Source organism: Ornithodoros turicata, unplaced genomic scaffold (assembly GCF_037126465.1).
Source record: "Ornithodoros turicata isolate Travis unplaced genomic scaffold, ASM3712646v1 ctg00000829.1, whole genome shotgun sequence".
NCBI lineage: Eukaryota > Metazoa > Arthropoda > Arachnida > Ixodida > Argasidae > Ornithodoros > Ornithodoros turicata.
The window spans coordinates 1421046-1437798 of NW_026999402.1; positions in this window are offsets into that span (position 1 = coordinate 1421046).

Sequence of the window (16753 nt, forward strand, 5' to 3'; positions counted from 1 at the left end):
GTCAAAGATTGAGCGATAGCTAAAATGGCCAATGAAAGCTACGCTGAGCCACACGAAGATACTGTAGAGAACCTCTCGCATGTATTTAGAAGCCTCTGTTCCCGGCGCTTGGCATTCAAGTAGTAAGAATTTGATACGATCCCTCACGATCCGCTTCATCCATCCAAGACTGGGCAAGAAATGGATGGAGGTGTGGCAGGTCCCAACAGCAATAGCTCTGCATAGAACCCATGGTTTGAGATAGTTCACACCTACTAGATTATAGCGACCATGTCACAAACGGCGAACCCAGTGAGGAGCCCGTCCGCAGGATCCGCTAGGGGTGCTACTCATCGGCCCGCGAGATCTGCATCATGATTGGACGATGGAAATTTGAACGCGCAGAAGCGGATGCGATTACTGTAACTGACGACAACAACAGTTCCTATGAAAACGCATAGGATGATGATGATAATCAACTTTAGAAGGAAGCATCCCTCGTTGGATATGCACCGACTGTACAAAAATACTAAGGTAAGCTAAAGTATAGAGTATTGTAAAAATTGAGGAAGCAGTAACAGGGCCGATGAGTAGCGCCACCACCAGCCTCCAAATGCGGCGCTGGGAAGGGGTCCGTATGACTTGGTCGCTATAATCTAGTAGGTCGTGGTTTACACAGCACTGGGCACAATGCAAATGAAATTGACTGCACCAATAAAAATGCGACGCTGTGCGTTCTAGCCGGGCAATTAGGGGCCTTCCTGCTTGTCTCGCCTTTCGCGTGTTCAGGCCACCATCGACTTCTACTGGTTTTCCGTATGACGCCCAGTTATTTGTAGGCAACAATAACTCTGGCAACTTTTGGTTAAAAGTTTTGTATGATATAGTTGTATTATTAACGTGTTAGCATTAATAATGTGAATGATGTCACGTCGAGTGACCGGTTGGATCTCCTGATTCGATGGATCTCGACTGGGTTGGAACTCTTGACACATTGGATCCTTTGACTTGCCTGTCACGTGACCGGTTGGATCTCCTGACTCGATGGATCTCTTGACCGGAAGCGGTTGGAACTCTTGACACATTGGATCTTTTGACGTGCCTGTCATGTGACCCAACAGGTGATCCAACTTGAGATCAACGAGTCGAGATCCATCGAGTCAGGAGATCCACCGATGGATCTCTTGACTCGTCTGAGGGTTCGCCAGGCTTGGATCTTTTGACGCCTTTGTGTTACGTCGTTAATTCTAACCTCGCTAAGCAGAAATTACTCGTATCGAAATACGAGGGACACGTTTTACGTACGGTATAAATAGAATACAAATGCAGGTGTCAAGTCAACATCTTAGTTTTATTGAGTTACTTACTTTGTAAGACAGCGCGGTCCAAGAAAAGCCGACAGCTCTCTTACGTAATTTCTGTTAAAGACAGGTGGTTGCATTGTAAGATCAACCTGTTTGTAACACAGAATTTATAGAAGTGCTGTCATTTTATTTTACTTTTCTTTGACAATGCTTCGTGTTAAAGATTATTTCTACAGTTAGCGTGGGCTACATACACTCAGGTTGGGTAGGCGGGCCGCTGTTTCAAACACGTTGATTATTCAAACACTTCTCGAATCACAGCATGCTCGTAGTCGAAGAGCCAAGTCGCTGTTGTGGACAGACGTTCTACATGGCAGAACCGTCTGATCATGGACTCTCTCGGGGTACGAAAGATAGCTTCATATGCCCGAACATCTGTTTCTTTCCGTTTTTTTTCACGCGGCTTTGGTGAGGGCGACTGTGCTTTACAGCCTTCCAGTCTTGCATATGGTTTCTATAACATCGTTCAATACCCTTCGGTTTCTGTTCGCCCGAAGCTTTCATCGCTGCCTTGGCGTTCCAAGAATGGCTGAAACACTGCAAGTCCTAGCTGAAGCTGGAGAACTCCCGGCGGAGGTCCTCCTTTGAGCGGGAAACGGCTTGACGCTCCCCGTCACCCACTCCTCAGGAACACTCGATACCGTCCTGAAAGTGATTTCCATCGTGTGGCGCAGAGGACACGCCACACTCTCACCGGCTTCACACCTAGGACTGTCACACCGCCGAACGCCCCTTGGTCTCTGCCTATGCCGCCCACCTTCCCACGTCTTCCTGACCTCCAGGTCCGCAGAGCTCAGGTTCCCCCTCAAGTCCTTCGAGCCCATTTTTTTTTTTGCTCTCGTCAACACGAAGTTTTCCACCTCTACCGCCGCTTACACCGATGGCGCATCTCGAAATGGCAAGTCCGCGCCGGCATTCGTCATCCCATCCGAAGGCTTAGTTGAAGAACGTCATCATACCTCATCCACAGCTGCGGAACTCTCTGCATACTTTTCTTTCTGCAGCACATTGTTACTTTACCACACGGAATTGAGTGGTTTTTACTGACTCAGCATCTGCGCTGCAAGCAATTGAAAATTCTGGCATCCGAGGCTCCTCCGCCCCGTTGGTTATGGATGTGTGTTAACCGCTTACAACCTTGTCTACGAAGCAGGACATAGGCTCGCTCTCCAATGGGTTCCCGCCCATTGCGGTGTTGAAGGCAATGAACTTTTTAATAATTGGGTGTTTACGTCGCGAGACAACTGAGATCATGAGCGACGCCACAGCGGTCGGTCTGTGGATTGTTTTTGCCCACCTGAGGGTTCTTTAACGTGCGATGAAAGCTCATCACACGGCACCCCGTATTTAACGTCCCTCGCGGAAGACTGCGTGTCTAAGCAACTTGTACCCTGCCACCAAGCTGCTGGCGTCCTCGGCCGGGTTCGAACCCGCGATCTCGAGAAGGCAATGAACTGACGGACAGCGCCGCCGAAGCAGCTCTCGTCTCGGACACGGACGCGCATTGCACTGCTGAGAGGCGATCGGTGGTCCATACTTCGAAGCCTTGTGACTCCTCTGGCTACCCGCCAACGGACCGCTGATATACTACCCCCCGCCATGCTGAGCAGAGTTGACCCAGCGCTCGCTTTCCGCATGCCAGCACATATCTCTCGTCCGTGCTCTCGTCAAGACGCCGCATTAGTTCAGGTTCATTGAATGCGGCTCGACGTGGCCTTCACCGCACAGTAGCGCTACCGCTTGCGACAAGTTAACTCTCCCCACTGCAGTGCTGTTGAAGATCTCGAGCACATTCTTCTCCATTGCACACACTACGACCCTTCCCACTCCGTACCCTGCATCTCCCTCCCTCTCCCTCACCAAATTGCTTGGCCCCTGGCCGCATCCAGCTCACCAATGCTCTGTCTTCAAGGCCCTTTTCGCCTTTTTGGACGCCACAGGGCTTCGATCCTCATTGTAACGGGACCCATTCCTTCATCTTCTGCTTCACCTCCAGCAATGGGATAGAGTATCGCCCCGGCGATGAAACTCCCCACTCATTATCCTGAAATAAAGTTGTTGTTTGTTCTGTTTTTGTGCGTGCGTGTGTGTGTTTTCTGTATCAAGTTTTCCCTTAATTTTTCCCGCGATCCACAAAAGGACAAAGACGAAGCACTTTGCGGCTGGGCCCATCATTATCGGTAACAAACTTCAGTTCTGGCATAACGTGGAGCGGCTGCGCCAATGGACACAGAAGTATACCCTGCATTTTGGGGTGGAGGTCAATGAACGTGACAGGTCAATGTTGATTCGAAAGCACAGTCGGAGTGTATTTTCCCGCACGGTCAGTAAAAGAATAGAATAACGTGATAAGGGTAGGGGCCAATGAAAAGAACGCGACAAGGATAAGTTTTAAGCCTTGCGGCCTACGATTCCTTGTACGTGGAGCCCAGTATTCTTGGTAACAAGCATCCGTCCTGGCATAGCGTGTTACGGCGCTAGGGGCAATGGACATAAACGTGCAAAGGTAAAAGGGGTTCTCGCGGAAGTAACCTACAGGCTACAGCACAACCTCGGGATTTTCTCGCTTACTTTTTTTTTCTTGTGCGTGTGCGTGTTTGGTAAGGGGAGAGAAAACGCCAAAAAGTCTTCACTGTTACCGGGCTTATTACTTCCTAACTTAATACCACGGTCCTTTGATAATACTACGTACTACGTACAGCGCAATCGTTCTGCAATGAACATGGTAAGGGATACACTTCCTTTTTTGTCTGGAATCGGGACCAGTATGACTCTTTGATTGGTTGGATCTCTTGACTCGCCTGTCACGTGACCGGTTGGATCTTCCGACTCGATGGATCTCTTGACCGGAAGCGGTCATCGGAGCGATACCCAGGGTTGAATAAAAACCAGGATATTTTTTAAGAAGATCCTCTTCAGTGTTTTTTTTTATATAAAACCCGGATATTTTTGGAGAAGGCTAGAAATGTGACAGTGAGTAAAAACAAATGTGCTTTGCTGTTCTTGATTTCAGGTGACGTTCGGTTGATGTCCCAAAGACATTATATCAGTTTCTATTATTTTCCAAAAAGGTGGAGTTCCATGCACGCGTGGTTGAATGGTGTGGATTCTACACGCCTGGATTAGCTGTCGTTACAGTGCCTCAAGGAAGCGGAAGAAAGTCTCTCCCTGAATGGGCAGAAGTAGAAGAAAGTGGGAAAAAGTTAAATCTGAAAAGTTATAAGTTAAAAAAGTTAAATGCTAATGTTGCGCGTACCTGGGCTTTTGCAAATAGCCAACACTACAAGAGAAATAAGCCGGGAGTTTTCCGTGTGACGTTGAATTCAGATTGTCTTTCACATCACATCTGGAGACAATCTCTAAAAAATCCGGATAAAATTGTGTAGATAAAATCCAAAAAAATCCCCCGGATAAAATCCACGTGGATTAAATCTAAACAACCCTAGTGATACCGTTGCAGCAAACAGGAGGAGGTGGACTAGCAGGCAGGTGATTGGGTATTACATGCACCTCTCAGTATAAGTGTGTCCAATCCCGTTCGCTGATACGGTGTCGTTCAGATCAAGAAATGCGCCGCACTGATGTTCCGTAAACTTTCGTCGGGATCCGTACCTGGGTTCGAATCCCCGTGCAGGGCGTGCTGCCTTGGGTTTTTCCTGGGTTTTCCCTCAGACGCTGTCAGACGTATGTTGACACAGTTCCCTTAGAAGTCGGCCCAGGACGCACATTCCCCCCATAGCGTTAGTCGTGACGTTGCCCACCTCTGTGAGGCCGACAATGGCAAGCTCTTTGGCAAGCACAACCACCACCACCTCTCCGTCACGTAAAAGCGCGGAGCGGCGGTGCAGCCTTCGCGGAGCTTGTCAGCTGGAGTCTGAGCTGTCGTCAGTTGTGCCTCGTCTCTGGATGTGTTCATTCACGTCTCGTGTGTTAGAGTTTCGCGAGCGGCTGAGCTTGTGTCCCGTGTCGTGTGGCAGTTTAAATTGCAACGTTCTCCAATGGTTCCCGGACCTTCTACTAGACAAAATACAAGTCAAAGTATATAAAATATACGAAGCAGAAAGGAAGCATCAGATAAGCAATTGGAAGCAAGACGAATGCCTAATGCTAACACATTGTCATCGCGTTAATTATATTAATCGCCCTAATATTTGTTAGTGATATATTCGGTCATTATCTTGTCGGAGAGCTTCACGCACTTTTAGGCGATCGTTATTTATGACCAGCGAGACTCCCCCCCCCCCCACGGTGTTTCTATTTGCTAGCGGAAAAGCTGGCAACCTCCCATCAGTGCCGATCTATAGGTCTGCTGGGGGTTGATGACCTGTTGGGGGACTGATGGGGGTTGCCGCTCTAAGAACCCATGCTCTAAGAAAAAAAAAGGAGTAATTTTACTCCTTTTGGGGAGCAAATACATTGCCTCAAAAAATAGTCCCTTTCGGGGGTAAATGCACGGGAGTAAATGAATATCACAGAGTGGAGACTGCATTTTACGCTCTGTTCTAAGAGTCTCATGAACGAAATTCGTGTGCATGTATGAAAATACTTCGAATCAAACAGTCAACAGTGATATGTCGAGTGATATAAAATCTTTCGACTTACATATAGAGCACAATTTGCGAAGAAAGATGGGCTAACCGTTTCTTACTCTGTGTGGCTGGAAAATTGCCAGGTTGGCTGAGTAATACAGCCTTATGCCATCACATTGACCAGGAGCACATATTTACATGGACTGTTGCATTCGGAAGACCATTTGTGAAGTTCAGTGACGATTTCCAGTCCTGGGGAGCAAATGTCGGGGTTAGGGAACCAAAATGGGGAGTAATTGCAGTCTAGACGACTAGAAGCTGCAATTACTCCCCATTTTACTCCTTTTTTTTTCTTAGAGTGTGGGAGAATGTGCGTCCTGAACCGACTTCTAAGGCCATCGTTATCTATGTCTACGGTTACTATTCTCCCTTGCAGGTCTTTCTCAAACTTGATAACTTTGGCCTCTCTTGGTTTTAAGAAGGGAACTGTGCCGACATATGTCTGAAAGCGTCTGAGGAAAACCCAGGAAAACCCCCAGACAGCACAGCCGGCACCGGGATTCGAACCATGTACCCCCCAGTCTCGACGTGACATGGCCAGCACGCCAACCTGTAGCTGGTAGTATAGCGTGGTAGAAGAAGACGGCAGCGGTTTTCAGTGAGCTATGCACCACTTTTGACGAGGAAGAGGAAGGAAAATCTTCATTTGCGGATCAAGGTCAATGGACAAGGAAGAAGACGACGACGGCGTGTTCTCTGCTCGCGCTTGACTTGATCTGAAGCTTTCCGTTCTTTTGCTTCTCCTAGGTAAGTAAGTCTTTCTTCATTTCTGGTGTTTTCTTGGTGCAACTTCACAATGCAAAGTGTATACCACTGGCCGCCATCCAGCCTTTGGCGTCCTCCGTGACTTTGCCACAAGGCGTGTCCATAATGAAGGCAGTAGGAACACTGGTAGTGATATTGGTTCGGCTTGATTCTGAATTCGAGGGCTGTAATTAAGAAGCTGGAAGCCCTCGGCTTAGTTACGGGGAACGGAAACGTGATTCAGACCAGTGACGCGTAACCAGAGGGCTGCTCTCGATGGTTCAGACTAGAGCCCTGCGCTGATGAGATTTTTGGAATCCGCATCCGCGTACACGTTATCTGCATCCCATCCGCATCCGCGACATACACAACAGTTTACATCCGCATCCGATCCACTGAGCAAAACTCACCATCCGCATCCGATCCGCAAAGTCCGCGCGTTTTGAAGGACACGTAAAGACCGCCAGAAGCATGTTGGTATAATTTCGGATATGCCTCCATGCTGTCACGGAAGGATTCACGACGACAAGCAAAGGTAAACCTTCCAACAAACGCGGTATGGAGAGACTTTTGGAACGCGTGGAACGCTACAACGCCGGTGCTCGTGCGGTTCGAGATGCCAGAATGCCTCCTCATGGACATGCATGGTCAAAGGTGATCCCGAGCGGCTCCCTGTGGCGCGCAATACAAATAAAGTGCTGGTGGAAAAATTACAGCACGCGGTATAGCCGCATCCGACCTCGAGCCATCCGCATCCGATCCGCACACCGCAGGAAGTGCAAAATTTTCATCAGAATCCGCATATCGTGCGGCGGATGGTGCAGGGCTCTAGTTCATACCTTCCGAAATTCTACCTTTCGTGTAGTGCATTCCTCCTTCCTACGCCATTGATTGAGACGGGCTCGCTCCAGTTCAACCTGGACACAGTGAGAGTTATTTCGGTGCCAGACACCATTCCTGGTATGACGGTAGGGACTGCGCTCACGGGATATAGACCAGCCACCAAGGTTAGCAAGGACACATTTCTTCAGAAGGAATCGGAGGCAGGGAACCGTCGTGTCCGCGCAGGAAATGCTCGACCATTAATTATGGTGGTTTAAAGCGATCGAGTGTGCATGTGACGCGGAGGATCACTACAAGGGCTGTTTGTAGGACCCGTTTTGTGTTGTGGGCACCACCGCAGTGTTCGAATGGAAAATGTCAGATCCGTCATTCTTCGTGTGTTGTTAATGGGCGTTTCGAGGAGGAGGAGGAGGAGTGTCGTTGGGAGGAACCCGAGAGGTCTGCCTGCCTGATTAGGCGGCATGTTGCTCGGGAATGGAAAGGTGGTGGAGAGGAGGAGAGGAAAGGGTGAAGTGGAAGACCGAGCGGAATCCGCTCGGGGGGAGGATAGCTGCGTCCATGGGCCGACTTCAGGGGAACTGTGCCGGCATACGCCTATTACACATCTGAGGGAAACCCAGGAAAAACCCCAGACGGCACAGCCAGCCCGCGGATTCGAACCGCGGACCTCCCAGTCTCCAAGCGCACGCGTTACCGCTGCGCCACCGGAGCTGGTAATGGGCGTTTCGGGCGCCAGTCGCATCGGCATCGTACACGCACGTGTTCGTCCTGGCGCTCTTGTTTTCACCTGGCACAATCCGAGGGTGTAATACCACACGTGCACTCTTAAAAATGAACTTCACCGCATAGCACGCTCCTAGCCAACCATCATCTCGAATGATATCGTTATCTGCCCTGATTTGTTGAAAACGGGAGGCGTACGCCTTTTTTGTGACAATTATGAATAGCATAAGTGTCACAAAAAAGGCGTACGCCTGCCGTTTTCAACAAATCAGGGCAGATAACGATATCATTCGAGATGATGGTTGGCTAGGAGCGTGCTATGCGGTGAAGTTCATTTCTAAGAGTGTGGTACGCCGACTGTCCCCGTTTCTTTTATCTTTATTCTTGGCACAATTTATTTTGCCTTCTCGTGTTAAATGCACTCATGTAAACAGGTCAATATTCGCTTGGATAGCGCATAATATTCGATCCGCCAGACAGACGAGACGCGGGAGTGAACGGAAGATCAGATCACAAGAACAGATGTCTGATAGGGAACAGCTCAGGATCACGGCCATTATCCAACGAATGATCCACTGAAGGATCGAACGTGCTGAAGCGTCTAATGAGCAGAAGGACCCACGGTTGGGTCCTTCTGCTCGTTGGATACTTCAGCACGTTGGACCCTTGGACACATTCAGCCTATGTCAAAGGATCCAACGTGCTGAAGTATGCAACGAGCAGAAGGATCCAACCGTGTACCCTTCTGCTTGTTGCACACTTCAGCACGTTGGAGTGGATCCTTCTGCTCGTTGGATGCTTCAGCACGTTGGATCCTTCAGCGCCTTTCGATACTTCAGGTCGTTGGAACCTGCCTCACGGGCGAATGTAAATCGAAGTGTCTAGAGTGCTGAAGCATCCAACGAGCCGAAGGATTCACGGCCGCGCATTAATCGCTGCACAGTCATACGTTGGCAATTAGCACTGCGTCCGGATTAGGTGTCTCCTGTCTGTCCAAAGTTTTTTTTTTAACATTTTGGTGGCTGGCACTCTTCTCCCACTCTTCTACTAGCCACTTAAATTACAGGCTGGAACCAGTCCCATAATCCAGCTCGGAGATTAATCTGGAATTTTTGTTGTGGCAATCCCCGTAAAAAAGAAAAAACGTCGGGTATTGTACCTATTTACTTTTTGAATGAAGTGGCTTTTGACAAGAATGGCATGCGTTTCTCCTCTCTCACTAGTATATGAGTAGAGATCAGTGCGGGTATGAAAATTTGAATCGCTGAAAATCTAGAATCGCGTGAATCGTTTCGCGAACAGGTAACCGCAAAAATTCATTTCGGTTCAAAACGGGGGGAAAAAAAATAGTTTGGTTCAGTTCAGCTCCTGTTCAGCGAGAAGTACGGATTTTTCGCAGTTTCCGGTTCGGGTTCAGTTTCGGTTCCGTTCCCATGGCCGCCAGAAATGCGGAGGCCTCTCTTTAAAAGCCACAATCCGCACGCAATATTCGCACTTACTCGATGTCGTAGCCACGACCAACTAGATTACAGCGAACTAGGCATCCCTGCCCAGCGCCGCAGTTTGGGAGCTAGCGGTGGCGCTACTCATCGGCCCGGTTATTGCTTCCTCAATTTCTGCAATACTTTGTACCTCAGCTTAGCGTAGTATATTTTCGTACAAGCGATGGATGTCCCACTGGAGATGCTTCTTTCTAAAGTTGATTATCATCATCATTCTACGCGTTTTCATAGGATGTGTTGCTGTCGTCTGCTACGGTAGTCGTGCGTCCGCTTCTGCGCGTTCAAAATTCAAATTTCCATCGTCCAATCATGATACAGATCTTGCGGGCCGATGAGTAGCGCTCCTAACGGATCGTGCGGACGGGCTCCTCATAGGGGTTGCCAATTATGACATGGTCGTTGTAATCTCGTAGGTCTTGGTCGTAGTAGTTGTTGTAGTCGGTGGAACATTGCCTGACCGGAATCCGTCTGGCTGCTAGTACCCTTCTTTTAGATTTCGATTTTTTTAAGTATTTTTTATTTATTAACTTATTTTATTAGTAATGGGTGGGCCATTTGTATTGAATAGGAAATTCAACTAGACCGTTTCTCTTTTTACAACTGCAATTAGATTAAGCAATTTCCCATCTAAAAAGTGAATCTCCGTCAGTGCTACAGATGATGTACCGCCCAAGTGGTCCAATTCCGGTGCCAGGCGAGTTCACACGAGCTCCAAGCACTACAAGTATCAGCCCGGAAGACTGGTGAGCAATTGGTGTGATCGACAATGGGTAAGCGGCATTTTCTTTATCCTACTCGGCTGTTGAGGACCGCAATGCGCAATTCACGTATACCATTCAGGTAGATGCTTATTTGACGACACCAAAATATCTGGTGGAATTCGACGTGGTACGTTGCAGGCACGGTCTCAGTGTATAGGCACCGTGCGCGAACTATAGATGGTGCGTCGCAGACTCCGCTCGGCGCCATTGCTGGCGGCCGGTGGAGGGGTATGTTTGCAGAAGCGGACCTCCACCCCGTTTTGTCGAAGCAACGAGTGGGGTCGCGAAGAGAGTCGAATTTAAACTATTATTGACCTTATCCCATTCCCAAGAATTAGGAACAAAACGTAAAGCGTGCTTCACCTAGAACTCCCGTGTGTGTGTGGTGAAGCCTATCCCTACACGGCCCGTACCCTCTTAAAAGTGAACTTCACCGCATAGCACGCTCTGAGCCAACCATCATCTCGAATGATATCGTTACCTGCCCTGGGGGCTTAATCGCTTCATCGTCGTTACGGTCGTTACAAGCTAACGAGTGGCGGGAAATTCAAAAAGGTGGGCACGTGACACATTGCGCGTGACGTGTACCACGGCCTTCACGTATCGCGCGAAGAGCGCCGTGCATGTGTTTTATCATGTGCCCACCTTTTTAAATTTCCCGCCCGCCTTTTTGAATTTCCCGCCACTCGTTAGCTTGTAACGACGATGAAGCGATTAAGCCCCCTGATATGTTGAAAACGGGAGGTGTACGCCATTTTTGTGACACTTATGCTGTTCATAATTGTCGCAAAAAATGCGGTGAAGTTCATTTGTAAGAGCGTAGGCACCATGCCCTTAGAACGCTTTCTCTTGAATCACATAATTTCACTTCAGTAAGCTGCACTATTCTCTGGAATTGCTCGTATATGATACAAAACGAATATATTCGCGCAGGTTTAACCGCCTGCGAATAATTTCCTTCGTTCCACGGACGTGTACGTGAAATGCAAGGGTTCTATGGGAAGATGGGAAAAAAATACAAATACTTGTGCAAAAATGCATGTAATACTTTACTAAGGGCACGCAAAAAATATGTAAATATGTAAGTATTGGTACAGTTACTTTCACTCAGCTTCTTGACAACTCTGCGTGGGAAGCTTTCTAGCTGAGTTTAGGAGACCGTATCCCTTCAAATACCTGCACCAAAATCGGGCACCTGGATTGGGGGAATATATATATATAGTGAATGGAAAGGTCTGACAGAAAAGGAAGAAGAGGACACTTTGCGAATATTAGGTTATCTCTGCTGCAGTGCTCCTGTCATCGGGGCTTTATCAGTCCATAATATCGTAAAGGGTGTGGAGGACGACCTGGACGATTGTGGAGAGAGAAATCATCCTCGATAGGCCACGTGGCGGCTTCCGACTCAACTACTGTTTTTCGCTGAATCTTGCTGGTCAGTCTGACCGGTCGTAACCATGTCAGGCATGCGTAGGCAAATGTGAATATGCTGGCTTACAACAGCGTCATAAAAGTGAGCCTCTCAATCTGTAAAAGAATATCATTATCAAAGTGCGCAGCTCTGCGGACGGTAAGAATATAGCGAAGTATTCAACAAACATATATTTTATTAATATTGGGAATTACCGTATTTTCACGCGTATTAGCCGCGGCTTATGCGAGATTTTTTGTTTTCGCGGACGCTCTGCGGCTTATGCACGGGTGCGGCTTATCTGATTACTATCTTTCCCTTGTATTTTCCCAATACCCTGGATGAAACCAAAGGGCAGACAGTGCGTCATGTTTTTCGGAACAGGACCGCCCTGCCAGTGCATAAACAATACCGAACAGGGACGAGTCCATATTCGAGTGGTCTGACCTTCCGGATACATTCTCCCACGCAGCTTTAACAAAAGGGGTGACAGTGAATCATGTCTTCTGGATAGGGTTGCCACCTTTCGTAGTGAAAAATACCGGCTGAAAGGGAGAGGAGGAAATGTTTGCGGGAAAGGGAAAGTGGGCGAGGGGTGGAGAGTATATATATATAGAGAGAGAGAGAAAGAACGAGCGTGCTCGCTCAAGATAACAATGACAATAATAATGAATAGAGAGTTTTAGTATACCGCTACCGGTGCCCGGTAGGCTACCGCGGCTACCGGTGGACTTGCTTATCGCGGCCCCCGGCTCCGGTATAACAGGCTCGTTTAGTATAGCGCGACTCTACCGCGACATTTCACCGGTAGCGCGCACGGAGACGGGAAGGAAAGCGGCGGCGCTGGCTGTCGATCTCGCCGGTGAAGCGAGCGGTACGCTGGCGGTAGGCTGCGCGGTATTTCGCCCCTCCGACCGGCGGCCGGTAGGACCGGGAGGCCGGTATTCCGCTCGTGCTTGCGCAGAGAAGGCATGACGTCAATACTGGCTCCACCGGTAGCCTATGGCCGGTATACTAAAACTCTCTAATAACTAAGAAAACGACTCGTGACTCCGGAGTGGATCTGTGCTCCAGATTTATTCAATCTGCAGTGGAATGTTGAAAGGAAAACCCCGTAAAAGCCCCTATGAAAGGTGTTGAGCCACAAATACCGGCAAAAGGCTGCCGGTATCACCTTCCTACCGGCAACCGGCAAAGCGAGCAAATAACCGGCCGTGCCGGTATAATACCGGCCTGGTGGCAACCCTACTTCTGGAACATGTCTTAGTGAGCCGCTCTGTAATATTTCTGATGTTAGCCTTTTTTCTGTCGAATAAATGATACCCGTTTTCATAGCGATAAAGACTCTATTGATTTTGTATGTGCATCACTCGTTTAGCGCACAAAGCAGTCGCGTCGTATTACCCGCGGCTTATCTGCGAGTGCGGCTTATCTGCAAAAAAAAATTCAAAATGTATCTAAAAACGAGTCCTGCGGCTTATCTGCGGTGCGGCTAATACGCGTGAAAATACGGTATATGACGTTGAGTTGCCTCGTGAAAGTGTGTTGGATTTATCCGCGCTATTCTAAACCAGGTGTATTACGCATTTAATTCTCCGACTGTAGCCTATCGGGAGAGACAGGGCATTAATTTATACACAAGCGCCTGTATTTTTGTGAAAATACGAGGTGTAGAGGAGATGGTATTCACCTACACACGTCCTGACCGGCGATGATAGAATATCCCATCGAGCAGGTGTTCGTGGCCTCACGCTAGGACGGTGCCAGTAGAACTGGCTAGCTGGCAGCCGAGGCACGTCACCGTCGTCGCCTGTGCATGAGCAGATAGGTTGCCATAGGTACTCCCCTGGCCTGGACACAGAGGCATCTGTGCAGGAAGGTCAGAGCTGTGCAAGAGAGTAGTCCAAGGTATATTTAAACAGGTAGCGCAACTCCCATAGGCCCCTGTGTCTTCAGAATGACGCCATGATAGAGACGGTCAGCGCCATCCATCCGTTGCGCGGACTACTACGATTGTAAATAAATGACGTCAGAGACGACGTCACTAGTATGAATAATAAGTAGTGCATAATTAGCCATGCACGTTTATACTGGCCCACTTCGCTTGCCTTGTATTCCCTTTTCCGCACCCAGTCAACAATACCAGACGAGAACACAGAAAAATAAAGCATATCATATTTAATGAATCATATCAATTCCAAATACATACAGTTATCACAGATTTTGACAACTCCAAACAGAAAGGCGTCGTGATGACCACAAAGAAATGAAGGCTCACATAAGGCCCATTTCTCACCTAGAGCTATACGTACATCTAGTGATTAGACGTTTGCATTTATTCAATGAGTGGCCGTTATAGGTCCATTGCAACAAAACACAACATCGTTGGTGCACAGTTGGTTCCTGCTAACACTCACACCATCATGGCCGCTCGTCCCATGACGAAATCTTTTTTTCGCGGGCCCAGCAACAGGAGATGCATTGTTGCATTCATCTGTTCACACCTGTTAACCTTGGTCTACAGCACGGAGATGTGAAGGTCGCTTCCTGTTTAACCCAAAGAGTGTACGAACTCCGTATTACAATGCACGGAGACACGGAACGGATACAGAGACTCACGGATAAACCATAAACACCCCCCAACTGTGTCACATGCGCAAAGGAGCAGGATACGGAAATGTACTGGAGTGGTAGATGATCTCGTATATGTGCACGAGCGGGGCAACAGAAAGCTTTTTCTACATTGAAATTAAGAATAACCTATTAGTACACACACAAGCCAGGCCCATGTTATAAAGTTTTTCTGTTTACAACCGTACTTCTACTGTCAACACCCAGGATCGCTCGCGCCTCATGCTGGTGGCCTTGCCGATGGGTCTGATTTGGTATTTTCGCTAGTTTTCGCTACCAGTTTAGATATACCTTGAGTAGTCTTCGAGAGAGTTGATGGCGATGCAGATGGAGACACTCTGGGTGTACGACGTCCGTTGCGATTGCGGCTGACGTTCTTCATATGGGTATGAGGAATGAGGTTGGCAGCGTGTACCAGGGAGGGAGTCGGTAGCGGTGTGCGTCTCCGTGGAGTGTGCTTCACGAAGGTGACGGTGGTCGTCGCCTCTGGGAAGGGGGTGTGGTGAAGATGGCGATGTACGCCATGCGTGATGATGATTGTGGCTGTTTTCGCCAGACCCAAATGCCGAGAACGCCGTCTCATGATGCCGTGAGGTCGGCTGCCGCGACTACCGAGACCGGTAGGCGAACTCGATGCTCTAGTGCAGCGGCCGGCAGGGGAAGAACGTCAGGGAACGGTGGACGTCGCGGGGTAGGGCTCCGGTGGAGAGAAGCGGCAGTGTGGCTCACTTTGCTTGAGCAGATGGGGGACGCTGGCAGGGCTCTGTTCTCCGATTGCGATGGCTGACGAGGAGATATGTTCGCATGGGATAGAACGGAAGGAGAATGCCGGAGCGGCGGCACTGTCCCGACGGCGTCAGGTGACGTGTCCTTGATCGTTGGGTCACCAAATCTAGAGGAGATAGTACTCGTCCCCAACACGAGTTCTGACGGGCGATGATGAAATATCCCACGGGCAGATTTCGTGGCAGGCACGTCGTCGTCGCTGTCTATGGCAGGAGGAGATAAGTCGCCATTGGGTCGCCACACCAGGCTTTACTTCGCTCTATATGATCATCGTAAGCGACACCGGAATGTTCGACACGTTGATTAATTATCTTCGCTTAATATTTCCCTATATATGCTGAAATCTCGGCACACAATGCGCTGTTACTATGACGATTGCAGTCCAGTCGGTGAAACTGCGCCGGCGGTGCCTCGGATGCTGTTATATTAACTGTCGTAGCGAAATAGATCGGGCACCTAGGAGAAGGAGAAGAGGTAGAGGTAGAGGTAGAGGTAGAGGAAGAGGAAGGCTGCGTTCTTGGGAGCTATTCTCGATGAAGTAATGCGTGAGCTACTTCGTTTGCAAGTTATTGTTGCCAACAGCACAGCGTCATGATGACAATGACTTAATGAGAGAATGACAATGCGCGTGATATGAACCTTGTCATCGTCGTCGCTATACTACCCTCTACAACCGCGGCTGCTGACGCCGCCGTTGCCTGGAGACCCTCCACCCAAAACACAGGAGGCCCGGCACAACAGGCGCCACAAAGCGGCGCGCGGCGCAGTGGAGAAATGCATCGACGTACTGAAGTGAAGGTTTCGCCACCTGCTGCGATACAAGAGTTTCCATACAATCGGCAATGGGCCTCAAATATTGTTTGGCATGCGCCGTGCTCCACAACATACACATCCATGCAAGGGCACCACCTACCGAGGACGCAGGGGAGGGTGACGACGTCGACTGTGAGGATTCCCCGGGTAGCGTACGACGAGCAGCCCTAACGCCGCATCCCTGAGTGCTCCCCAGGACAGGGAGACGTACACTCTAAGAAAGAAAAAAGAAAGGAGTCCTTTTACTCCTTTTTGGGGACTAAATGCATTGCCACAAAAAAATAGTCTCTTTCGGGAGTAAATGAATGTCACAGAGTGGAGACTGCATTTCACGCGCTGGTTGTACGAGTCCCAGGTACATAATGCGTGTGCATGCATGGAAATACTTTGAAGCAAACCGTCAACCGTGATATCATCGAGTTATATAGAATCTTGCGCCATACATGGGGCACAATTTGCGAAGAAAGTTGCGCTTTTTCTTACTCTGTGTGGCTGGAAAATTGCAATGTTGGCTGAGTTATACCGCCTTATGCCATCAAATTGACACAAGGGCACATATTGACGTAGACTGTTGCATTCAGGAGACCATTCGCGGAGTTCAGTGACA